Raw genomic sequence first — 12,547 nt, 5'->3', positions numbered from 1 at the left:
ATATGACAGCAATAACAACATGGGGGGGAGGGTTGGGGAAAAGGAGAAAATGAAAACATGTCTAACTGCCAACTTGTTAAAATGTCTATTCTACCTGACTTTAATAAAGATATTTATAGAAATAAAAATAAATAGCAGATATACAAGCTCATAGCGCCATGAGCTTGTAGATCTGCTATTTTTTTCAAATCTTTAATTTTTTTTCAAATCTTTGAGTATATATATATTTTTAAAGCGAACATTTGTAACTCAAATCTTTGCGACAGTACAAATGTCTTCTAAATCTCTATTTTGTTTTCGAAAAAAACTTTTTCATGTCAAGGACCACCCAAACTGACATGTATTTGGCCGTGGACCCCCATCTCAAAATATTTTGTTCCAGGGACCCCCAAATGTTCACAATTTTTCAAAAATAACAGATCTACAAGCTCATACAGCTATGAGCTTGTAGATCTGCTATTTGTGAATAGCCAAAGAAATCTTAAAATGACACAGATGCGTTCCCGGTCTCAAAGGGCTAAGCCCTATTTTATACAGTACTTTGTTGTGTGATGGTGTCGCACAGTGAAAATAGCCAATCTATACAAGGTCTATACAACATCCCGGCACGTTGTGACTGTGAGGTTGTACTGCATCATCTATCCTTCTATAAATTCACGAAATCTCTGCGTGTGAGTATGTTGTCCCCCGCGCGTAGCTTGAGAATCGTCCGAGTGGTCAACTTCAAACTCTGCAAATCCCCACAATATGGAGCACTCTGTCACCAATATGATGTCACAGTACTGACAGAAAGACTGGGTACAACGGATACTCTTACGGCAGTTACAATGTGGATTGTATTACCCGGTGGGGGCATTGATTCCAACAGCCTGCATTGTTCTCGACTTGCAGCGTTCCCCGAGTAGGCACGGGCACCAGAACGTTGTCACCTATGACATGCCAAAACAGGGTTGAAAGTGATTAACCCAATAAGACCTGGAACGCATCTGTGTCATTTTTTTATTTGAGCTAGAAAAAAAGCATTATTTTACACTTTGGCTATTCAAAAATAGCAGATATACAAGCTCATAGCGCGGCACCGAGTGCCGCGCTACGAGCTTGTAGATCTGCTATTTTTGAAAAATCGTGAAAATGTGTGCAAATCTTTGAATATATATATATTCTTTTAAAGCGAACATTTTTAACTAAAATCTGCTTCTGGGGGGTCCCTGGAACAACATATTTTAAGATGGGGGTCGGCGGCCAAATACATATCATTTTTGGGGCCCTCGACATGAAAAAGTTTGAGCACCACTGATACAGAAACATACGTTTTTTCAGAATACTGTTGGGATTTAGAAGACATTCGTAGAATCGGCCTCAGGTCTTAATGGGTTAAATGGACATGTTTAACGACCGTACACTTTCGTCCTGGCAATCAATTGAAAGAAAATGTATGTTTTTGCAAATACATTTTTTGCCAATTACTTCAGCTGACAGTCTTACAGTACAGTATGTAGAGTGAATTACACAATAAAAGCATACAATAAGCTTAAATTCCAAGTGCAGTGATCAAAGCCGCACTGAACGCAAACACAGTAGACATAAGAAAGACGGGGGTATTTCTTTCAAAGGGAGCAATTTAGCCTTGTTTTTGTTCCTTGTTTCAAACATTTCCTTGGCCCAAAGTACTTCACGGCAAACGCTGTGTCTGGGAAATAAACTGTAGTTGTGTTTACTGTGGGCTGTGCTGCTTATGCAGTGCATTATGAATGTTCACAAAATGACCGTATCCAAATCTTTTACAGTAAACAACGGCATGTGTGTCGTGTTATTATGATGCAATTATGTTATTGTATTGGCTTATTGCTAGCCTACGCACCGATCCAGCAGCATGTGTTTTTCATGATCCCGAGGCACAAGTGATTCACAACACCGCACCACAATAGGAAAGGTTTAGCATTTATTTATATTGTCGATGTTGGCAGGAAAACCTTGTATGTCGCAAACCGTTTCTTTTCAGGGAAAGGCAAAAAAGAACGCGTGTACCAATGGATTCAATGTAGTTATCATTTAGTCACGAGCTCTTAACCCATTGAGACCTGAAGCCGATTCTACATGTCTCCTAAATCCCAACAGTTTTCTGAAAAACGTTTTCTATATCAGTGGTGCTCACTCTTTTTCATGTCAAGGACCCCCAAAATTATATGTATTTGGCCGCGGACCCCCATCAAAATATTTTGTTCCAGGGACTGCCAGAAGCAAAGATTTGAGTTAAAAATGTTCGCTTTAAAAATATATATATTCAAAGATTTGCACACATTTTCACAAATTTTCAAAAATAGCAGATCTACAAGCTCGTAGCGCGGCACTCGGTGCCGCGCTACGAGCTTGTAGATCTGCTATTTTTGAATAGCCCAAAGTGTAAAATAATGCTTTCTAGCTCAAATCTAAAAATGACACAGTTCCAGGTCTCAATGGGTTAACACACACGCTCTTACCTGCCAGGTATTAATTCATTAATTCTTTAGCTTCTGCCAGGGTTTTTTTACCTTATATTGACGATCTTTGGACGGCCACAGGAGCCGCGATGTGCACGTGGATGTAAACAAAGCATGTCTGGGGGGTGGGGAAGGGTCTGGTCTAGCCACCAGAGAATCATTTTTAACCGCGATCGGCCATTTTGTCCCCGGTCGGCTGTTGAATATCAGCCGTTTTCATCAAAAAAAAGAGAAAGGAATGTTTTGCTAAAACTCCCTATTTTAGGCTTGTATAGGTGAAAACCTTAAACATATTTTTTTCTGAAATATCAGGCCTATAAGTTCGCAATGTGTCGACTCGCATCGTGTTATGTTGTGAGCCTGTAGTCCAGCTATTTTTGCTACTTTGGCACAACACCATCATATTATGAAGTATTACCTAGGAAATTAATTTATGAAATAACATAAAAAGATTAAAAATAGACATACGGGGTTTCTGCCTGACAGCAACGATTTATGTGGAGAACCCATCCGGATAGTTCTGCTTTCTCCCTCACGCTCATGCACCCCCAGGTACCATTCCCCTCTCTCCCTGTCTGCCTTTTTGTCTCTCTGTCTTCTCATTCTGTTATCCCATTAAGACCTGGAACGCATCTGTGTCACTTTTTGATTTGAGCTAAAAAAAAGTATTATTTTACACTTTGGCTATTCAAAAATAGCAGATCTACAAGCTCATATGAGCGCTATGAGCTTGTGGATCTGCTATTTTTGAAAAATGGAGAAAATATGTGCAAATTAATATACGGTATTTATATTCTTTTAAAGCCAACATTTTTAACTCAAATCTTTGCTTCTGGGGGGTCCCTGGAACAACATATTTTGAGATGGGGGTCGGCGGCCAAATACATATCATTTTGGGGGTCCTTGACATGAAAACGTTTGAGAGCCACTGATATAGAAACATACGTTTTTTTCAGAAAACTGTTGGGATTTAGAAGACATTAGCTACGAATCGGCCTCAGCAATGGGTTATACTGTACCTTCTTCAGAAAGCAGGAACGCAACAACGCAACGAAATGCAACGCAGATAGCAACGTGCACGCGCACACATACACACACACACACACACACACACACAGACACACGCATGGCATGCACTCACACAAGTTTCCATCCATCTTTTAGTGACGTGGCCCCAGACAAGAGACTGCATGGATCCAGTATCAAAGCTCGCGTGTATGTTTTGGAACCTGGAACCGCGGGCAAGGCCAACGCCAGCCCGGTTGCAAAAACAATGTAGTCATTGAGACGGAGTGGAGCCAGCGGCCGCGCTATCGCTTTCAGTGTAGATTCTAACACGGCAGAGTGGGTTGTCTGCACACCGTCACCGTTTGACATCTGTTTTTATACCGCATACACACTGCAGATGGGACTTGGGGATTGTCTGCAGCAGTGATTTAACACTGCACAGCCACGAAGGCAAGCCATTTGTTTAGTTGGCCTTTTGTCTCAGACAGTCACTTTGTGCGAAGATGAGTGCATTTATTGGATACATTGTGACACGAGGATTTGTCATGAGCGTTAACTTTGTTACCATTATTATCTGTGTATACGCTGGTACATCGATATACTATTGCCTATACACACAAATGAGCGGAGCAAAACACACACATCTTTTTAAGGAAGTATCAGGTGGCAGTTGGAGCTGTTTGAGCATTTCATAACTACAGCTGGTGGCCTGTGTGTGTGTGTGTGTGTGTGTGTGTGTGTGTGTGTGTGTGTGTGTGTGTGTGTGTGTGTGTGTGTGTGTGTGTGTGTGTGTGTGTGTGTGTGTGTGTGTGTGTGTGTGTGTGTGTGTGTGTGTGTGTGTCAACATAACATTACAAGGGAGGCCCTCACCAATATAGGCTCACACCAGCATCTGCATCAGCAAGTTGAACTGGTGTTTTGAGGCTGGTAGATGTATCATGTAAAAAAACTTGTACAGGTATCTCAATATTTCATATTTTTATGTTTTTTTTCCCCATTAACACATTGCCTGCCAGAGTTTTTTCAGATTTTTAGCTGTTGCCTGCCAGGGTTTTGCCATGTTTTTGGTACCTGTTCGCGTAGCCACAGATTTTTTTCCTCCAGTATGATTGATCCCCAGATGGTTTCTAATCACAGATGAGATTCAGGTGTGGTTTCACAAATGTCAACGAGGTCATTTTGACCTCGTTGACATGTTTGGTTGATGTTTCAATATAGCTCAAAAGCAGTAGTTTTAAACCAAAAAACAAAGTGAATTGTTTGTCCGTTTGAATTTTAACATTGAAGTGAATGGAGCAGCAAATCTTCGAACATTTTTAGCTCCTAATCTGTTCATAATTCGACAAGGGTTGAAATTATAAAAAAATGCAAAAAAAAAAAAAAAATTTTTTTTTTGAAAAATTTTTTTTTTTTTTCCCTTTTTTCCAAAGACGTATATATACGTCATTGGCAGGCAACAGCTGATTTCTAAATGACGTATATATACGTCTTAGGCAGGCAATGTGTTAATGAATGCACTATTATTTTACTTAACAGTACCATGCAGAAGTAGCAAAAATAGCCTTTCTACAGTGCAGTCCATCGCAAGGCATTTTGAGCCTGTAGGTGTATAATACATCTGCTATTTTTGCTATAGAAAAAAACCCGAATAATGACATGCCCAAAATAGGGACGCCAGGTTGTCTGTGGGTTAAATAACTATTTATGTGTGGGTTAAATAACTATTTATGTGTGAAATAAATAACCATTGAACCCATTCAAACCGGGAACGCATCTCTGTAATTCTTTTGATTTCTTTGGACTATAAAAAAATAGCAGATCTACAAGCTCATAGCGCGGCACCGAGTGCCTCGCTATGAGCTTGTAGATCTGCTATTTTTTGGAAAAATCATGAAAAATGTGTGCAAATCTTTGAATACATATTTTTAAAGCGAACATTTGTAACTCAAATCGGACATTTGTAGAATCGGGATTCTACAAATGTCCTCTAAATCCTAACTGTTTTTTTAAAAATATTTTCTTCCAGGGACCCCCAGAAGTTTTAACAGCGTTAAAAATGTTCGCAGATGTTGCAGATCTACAAGCTTGTAGATCTGCTTTTTTTTGAATAGCCCAAAGAAATCTTAAAACGACACAGAATGCGTTCCCGGTCTTAATGGGTGTAACCAGTGAAAAGTATCAGCAAGAGCGTGTGAATAAATAACTACATTAGATCCAGTAGAACACAGGTTATTTTTTTCCATCTAACCCTCCCGACAGCAATGACATGCATGTAAAAATAAGCATCTAATAAATGCTCATCAACTCTGTCATGTATAGAGTGGACTGAGGGCGACGGAATGAGAGGGAGAGACATGGTTTGTTTGTCTTGTCCAATATCGGCCTGGCAATAAATATGCCGACGAGATATTTGTGAGTGGTTTCGTATTCTCGGATGCCAGGGGCAAACGTATTGGGATGCACAGAGCGAACCTCCGTTTCACCTGACTTGAACCCCACAGACACACAGACACACACACACACACACACACACACACACACACACACACACACACACACACACACACACACACACACACACACACACACACACACACACACACACACACACACACACACACACACACACACACACACACACACACAGAGAGAGAGACACAGACACACACAGTAAAAATAAACCGAGCCTTGAATAATAGCCTGCTGTCCTTAACCCATTGAGACCTGAAGCCGATTCTACATGTCTCCTAAATCGCAACAGTATTCTGAAAAACGTATGTTTCTATATCAGTGGTTCTCAATCTTTTTCATGTCAAGGACCCCCAAAATTATATGTATTTGGCCGCGGACCCCCATCAAAATATGTTGTTCCAGGGACCCCCCAGAAGCAAAGATTTGAGTTAAAATGTTCGCTTTAAAAATATATATATTCAGAAGATTTGCACACATTTTCACGATTTTTCTATGAGCTTGTATATCTGCTATTTTTGAATAGCCAAAAGTGTAAAATAATGCTTTTTAGCTCAAATCTAAAAATGACACAGTTCCAGGTCTTAAAGGGTTAATAAGCGCTGAGTGTACCGCAGTGTTCAGGCAACTCACTCACGTAGGCGAGTGAATGCAGATTTCATGGTATCCACACAAATGCATATACCACACAAATTCACATAAACAGGCCTGTTGCTACAGGCTACATTTACAGCATTCACATATATATATATATATTCACGTTTAATTGGTCTCGGTTGTGGATGCTGTATACACATGCATATTAACCAGTGTGGTTAGAATAAACACCAGCAGCTAGTGGGGGTGCTGGCTAATTTAGCTGTCCATTGCTAAGAATTGGTAGCTGCACTTATAGTTTCAAGGGTATTTCTTTGCTATTGTAAGCATTTAACCTGAAACGCATGTGTCATTTTTAGATTTCATTAGGCTATTCAAAAATAGCAGATATACAAGCTCGTAGCGCGGCACCGAGTGCCGCGCTACGAGCTTGTAGATCTGCTATTTTTGTAAAATCGTGAAAATGTGTGCAAATCTTTGAATATAGTATGTATTTTTTAAAGCGTTAGGATTTAGAAAACATTTTTTTCATCGGCCTCAGGTCTTAATGGGTAAAACGCTGCATGTGGCCTTGCGGACAAAGGTTTGTTTCCGTTTTTTTGACAATAGGGGGGTGTCACGGTTCTCAGAATCCATGATTTGATTTTGTAAACCTTTTAAATCACTGTCAGAAAAATAATACAATTGTAATACTGGAGGCTTTTTTGCAGGGGAGGAAACTCAAGCTGCGCTTGTAAAGTACCCTTCTGCCATGTAGAGTGGTGGCTCTTCTTTGAACTACAGTGTGAACTCTTCACATCAAACAGCAGGTGCCATTCAAGCTCTTGATACCAATTTGACTCGATTTTAAGGTCGCATTTATATCTTTTCTGATTTTGACCGCCACGTTTTTTTCTTTCTTCTATTTGATACAGAATAGATGTATACCAAGACCCCTTAACCATTTGAAAACAAGAAATAAATATGACTTGACAGTCGTATTATTAGCAGCTGCATTCTGTATTATAATAACTGTAAATAATAACTTAATAGGCAAACTAGGTCTAATGAAGCACACTAGCATTTAGGCTAACCCTCCTGCCTGAGGCTGCAGTAAAACTTGCACTGTCTGTGAATGAGGGGAGTGCAGCGGAGCACGGTTACTGCGGGGGGCGGGCCGTCTCCCCATTCGTGTCGCCATTGGCTTAAAGGAGTGAAGGACAGCCAGGACAGCCAATGACACTTAGGTGTCACTCAGGTGTCGGACTAGTACCCAGCCTGTTTGTAGAGCAGCAGCTTTGCAGCTGCTAACAATCTAAAAATTGCAGATCTACAATCTTACAACGCGTCGCGGTATGACACGTTGTGAACTCGTAGATCAGCTATTTTCAAAATTGTTTATTCTTGGTCTTATTTGTGTTTCGCTTATAACGCTGACTTGCCCAAAAGTGGGATGCCAGGGTTAGGCTACCGTTCCTTATCAAAACATCAAAGACAAACCCATTTTCCTCGCCACCCCCCCGTCTCCCCCCTTATATGGGCCAAGCAGCAGAGACTTTCTGTGGTGTGATCTTCCCCACCACAATCAGATTACACATCGAAAGTGGTATAATTACAGCTGTGGCTGATTAATGGGCGAGCTATAATTAGGGCTGTGAATATGGAGAGGTGGGGTGCTTGTCTCTCCATGATGTGTTGGTATGTGTGCAATATGCCCGCAGTATGCGTGTGTGCTAAATATGTGATATTCTCCGGCAATCAGGTCTTCACACATTTACCTCGGGCGGCTAATATGCTCTTACTGAAAATAGCCTTCTGAGTTTCTAGCTGTAAAAGCTTGGACTGCATGCAAACCAAAAGGAACTTATTGACTGTTAATTTAGACCTGGAACGCATCCGTGTCACTTTAGATTTCTTTGGCTATTCTACAAGTGCCGCACTACGAGCTTGTAGATCTGCTATTTTTGAAAAATCGTGAAATAATATTTTTTATATTTTTTTTCAAAAAACTGTTAGGATTTAGATTTTGTTTAAGGATCGCCTCAGGTATTAATGGGTTAAATGTGAGAGGACCTCAATGGAAATAAGTCTCAAGACTTTCTTGTGTAATCCTCAAACCGCTGCAACCGTGTGGTTTTTGCTTTTCAAATAAATCAAATCAAATCAAATCAACTCCTGAAAGAGCAGAATGAGTGGGCGATGTGGGTTAATAAATATTAAAATGGTTGAACATAAGTATGCATACATTTACAACGGGGCTTTATACAAAGCCCTATTCATACCCACACACACTTGAGTGTGGGTTTGGACCAGTGAGATTTGAATGCCTCACCCTGGCAGCACTAATGCTGTGGTTTGATCTATTGAGCTCTGCATGGGATTGAACCCTTAACCCATTAAGACCTGGAACTGTGTCATTTTTAGATTTGAGCTAAAAAGCATTATTTTACACTTTGGGCTATTCAAAAATAGCAGATATACAAGCTCATAGCGCGGCACCGAGTGCCGCGCTACGAGCTTGTAGATCTGCTATTTTTGAAAATTCGTGAAAATGTGTGCAAACCTTTGAATATATATCTTTTTAAAGCGAACATTTTTAACTCAAATCTTTGCTTCTGGGGGGTCCCTGGAACAAAATATTTTGATGGGGGTCCGCGGCCAAATACATATCATTTTGGGGGTCCTTGACATGAAAAAGATTGAGCACCACTGATATAGAAACATACGTTTTTCGGAAAACTGTTGAGATTTAGGAGACATGTAGAGATAGGCTTCAGGTCTCAATGGGTTAAACCCTGGCAGTGCTGGTGTCACGCTGTACTCGTTGAGCTATATAAGGAGTCGCTAGTTTCCAATGTTAGTGGGTGTCATCATCTGTCCTAATGTACAAATGATGCTGTGAGGCATTAGGCTGATGACAACAATCTTAGCATCTGTTTTCAAGCATCTAATCAGATATTTATCTAATTGAGTTTGAAGCAGAAACCATTTATTTTCACTAGAGCCCAATGTATCAGCCGAAGATGTGTTCAACAGCCATCCTTTTATGTTATTGCCATTAGTTGTCATTAGTCTTAATTTTACAAATTGAGCAGTGGCGTGCACAGACATTTTGAGGGGCAGGTGCTCAAGTAAATTATACTTTTTTTTGTTTACTTGGTCTGCTCTTTTTTCCCTCTACACCTATACCTCTTTGCCAAAAATAGCCGATCTACAAGCCCACAACGCCTCGCAGCGCGAGGCGTTGTGGGCTTGTAGATCGGCTATTTTTGGCTAAAGTTCTCCTCAGAAAAGGGAAGCTAGGTTTCAAGTGGTTATGGTAAAAAGAAAAATCATATCACATAAAGATTTGGCGGACCCCCTGTAGTAACTCTGAGGACCCCCTGTTGTAAACTGAAAAAAAAAAACACTTTTTTTTTTTTTTTTTTTTCAAAAGGGCACTTCTGGTCAAGAGGGCAAAGGGCAGGTGCTCTAGCACCACCTAGAGTCTATCTGTGCACGTCCCTGGCTTCGCCACATCGCCACACTATACATTTCCGAGTGGCAACACGGCCAAAGTTGTGAAAATAGTTATTTTCCAGGGATTTTTATTATTTTACTTTATGTATTTGTTTGTTTATTTATTTACTTACCAACCATTATATTATACTGCTCTGCGACTTTGATGTTAGAATTGCTTTCAACTGTCTTGGATGTGTTATGGTTTCAGTGTTCTATATTAAATATATTTTAAATAATATTTTGAAATATAGAACACAGACTGTCAGTGTCTCAAACCGTTTTCATTTGTATTTGCTGTTTTTGTAACAAAAAAAAACAAAAAAAATCTTTCAAAAAGTTGATAGAAGTTTTTTGGTCCAAAAAGTTACATACATATTTAATGCATTGTGGATTTTATTATTTCATTGTGGTATTTATTATTTAATGTTTGGACTAAAAAAACGTCTATAGATTATAGATGTGATCTGACCTGAATAGCGTGATGTTGAATATAGACAGAAAAGGTGGCCTGCATATTTCATGTATTGTATATTCCAGTGACTGGACTGACAGAAATGCTTCGTGACTATTACTGTTACTTGGATTAGATAAAAGTATTTTGGTACGAAAATATTCATTTTCGTTGTAACCAAGTATAGGCCTACTGGATCTCCATGTCTGGCATTTGTTACAAACTGCATGCAGGGAGTTATATAGTGATTTTAATAGTGGAGAGACTTCTTCAATGGACATAAATGCATTTAGAAGGCTCGGCTTCCATTCCCAATATGGCGGCCGCGGATACAGGTCGCTCCGATGAACTGCAGCGGGCAGTTTTTCAAATTGATTTAAAAATGTGCCACTTCCTGACAAAATATCAGTCAAAACATCGGTAATCGGCGGATAAGGACTCTAAAACCTGGCAGCGGTCATCAGGCTCTAATTGTCACCTTCCCATTTCATGGAGCACGCCAGTTGACATCAAGTCACAACGTGAAATCGTAAAACCTTCACTTAGAACAGCTTAATGGCAACAGTGGTTAAACTCATCCAGGGAACTACACGAGTCTCTCTTACTCAGTGGTGGAAAGAAACTAAGTACATTTACTTAAGTACTGTACTTTAGTACAGTTTTGAGGTATTTGTACTTTACTTGAGTATTTCCAATTTCCAATACTTTTACTTCTACTCCACTACATCTCAGAGGCAAATCTTGTACTTTTACTCCACTACAATTATTTGAAAACTTTAGTTACTTGTTACTTTTCAGATATAAATTATTGTATTATAAAACATACATTACCACTTTAGCCCTATTTTATGCCTAGGCTATTTTCAAATATTTAGTACTTTTACTTTTGGTACTTTAAGTACATTTTGATGCCAATACTTTTGTACTTTTACTCAAGTACATTTTTAATTCTGGACTCTTACTTGTGTGACAGAGTATTTCTGTATTGCAGTATTGGTACTTTTACTTAAGTAAAGAATGTGAGTACTTTTTACACCACTGCTCATACTCTCTCTCTCTCTCTCTCTCTCTACAGCAGCGCTAGGAGCATCAGTGACAAAGACGAAGAATAACTTCATTTCCTTTTGGTACTTCTTATAAGGTAAGCACACGTTTAATCCTAGAACTGTGACCAAGCCGCCAGTCGGAGTATATATATATATATATATATATATATATATATATATATATATATATATATATATATATATATGTTCGAATCCCTGGAACGGCCTTATTCTTCTTCTTTCCCCCTCATTTGCTTTGTACGGAGCCATCCGTTGAACAGAAACAGAGAGCACTATAGTTTTACTAGTTTGTTTCAAATAAGGGTTTTTTATTTAGACCCAAGTGTTTGGGCGAAAGAGCTCAAGCGAAATGACCTTTTTATAGTTGAAGACACATTTTTTGGAAGCTCCAACTTGTCATCCGCCTGAATAAATACACAAACAGTCTGAGAACAAACAGTTGGGAGGCTGCTCAGAGAGATGGAGCGAGAAAAATGGGAAGGATATCAAATTGCAGAATCCCCCAAAACGGAGATGATATGCTTTAGTATATCAAAAAAACCTGACATTTGCATATTGTGCATGCATGGGGCTGTTTGGGTACGCTCCAGGTGTTTGTTTTTTTTTGCCATCAAGCCTTAGCAACAACCCCCCCTACCACCACACATGGCAGATTTCTTCCCAGTCAGTGTGCATCAATGGACCGCTGCGGGAACCCAAGCAGAACGGAAGGGCGGTCAAGGACGTCGTAGTAGTCAGGGTGGGGTTGCCAGATCTGCTTGTTATAATTTCCCCCGCAAGATTTGATTTGAAAATAGCTGATGTATATGTTAAAGTGCACACGTGGCCCATGTAGTCGCTTCTTTTGGGCTGGTTTTCCTAGACCCGGTTGCTTGTTTCTCTCACCGAATCTGGCAACACTGGCCGTCGTGCCGATCTATGCTAGGCTACACAACGACTTGTACGTAAGTGGCTAGGGCCTCATAAGACCCTCTCTTAAGGCTTGCCGTACCCCC

At 39.9% G+C, this 12,547-nt stretch overlaps 1 protein-coding gene across 2 annotated transcripts in view; it reads left to right on the top strand.

Annotated features, from left to right (window-relative positions):
• Positions 1 to 12,547, top strand: part of adarb1b (adenosine deaminase RNA specific B1b) — a 218,940-nt gene that overhangs the window by 84,176 nt on the left and 122,217 nt on the right. For both annotated transcript variants that reach the window (XM_084085070.1, XM_084085069.1), the window contains exon 3: positions 11,561 to 11,626. The gene's annotated coding sequence lies outside the window, so the exon portion shown is untranslated. The remainder of the gene's footprint in view (positions 1 to 11,560; positions 11,627 to 12,547) is intronic.

The sequence above is a fragment of the Gymnoscopelus microlampas genome, assembly GCF_963454915.1.
Source record: "Gymnoscopelus microlampas genome assembly, chromosome: 17".
NCBI lineage: Eukaryota > Metazoa > Chordata > Actinopteri > Myctophiformes > Myctophidae > Gymnoscopelus > Gymnoscopelus microlampas.
This window is presented reverse-complemented; position numbering and strand designations above follow the sequence as displayed.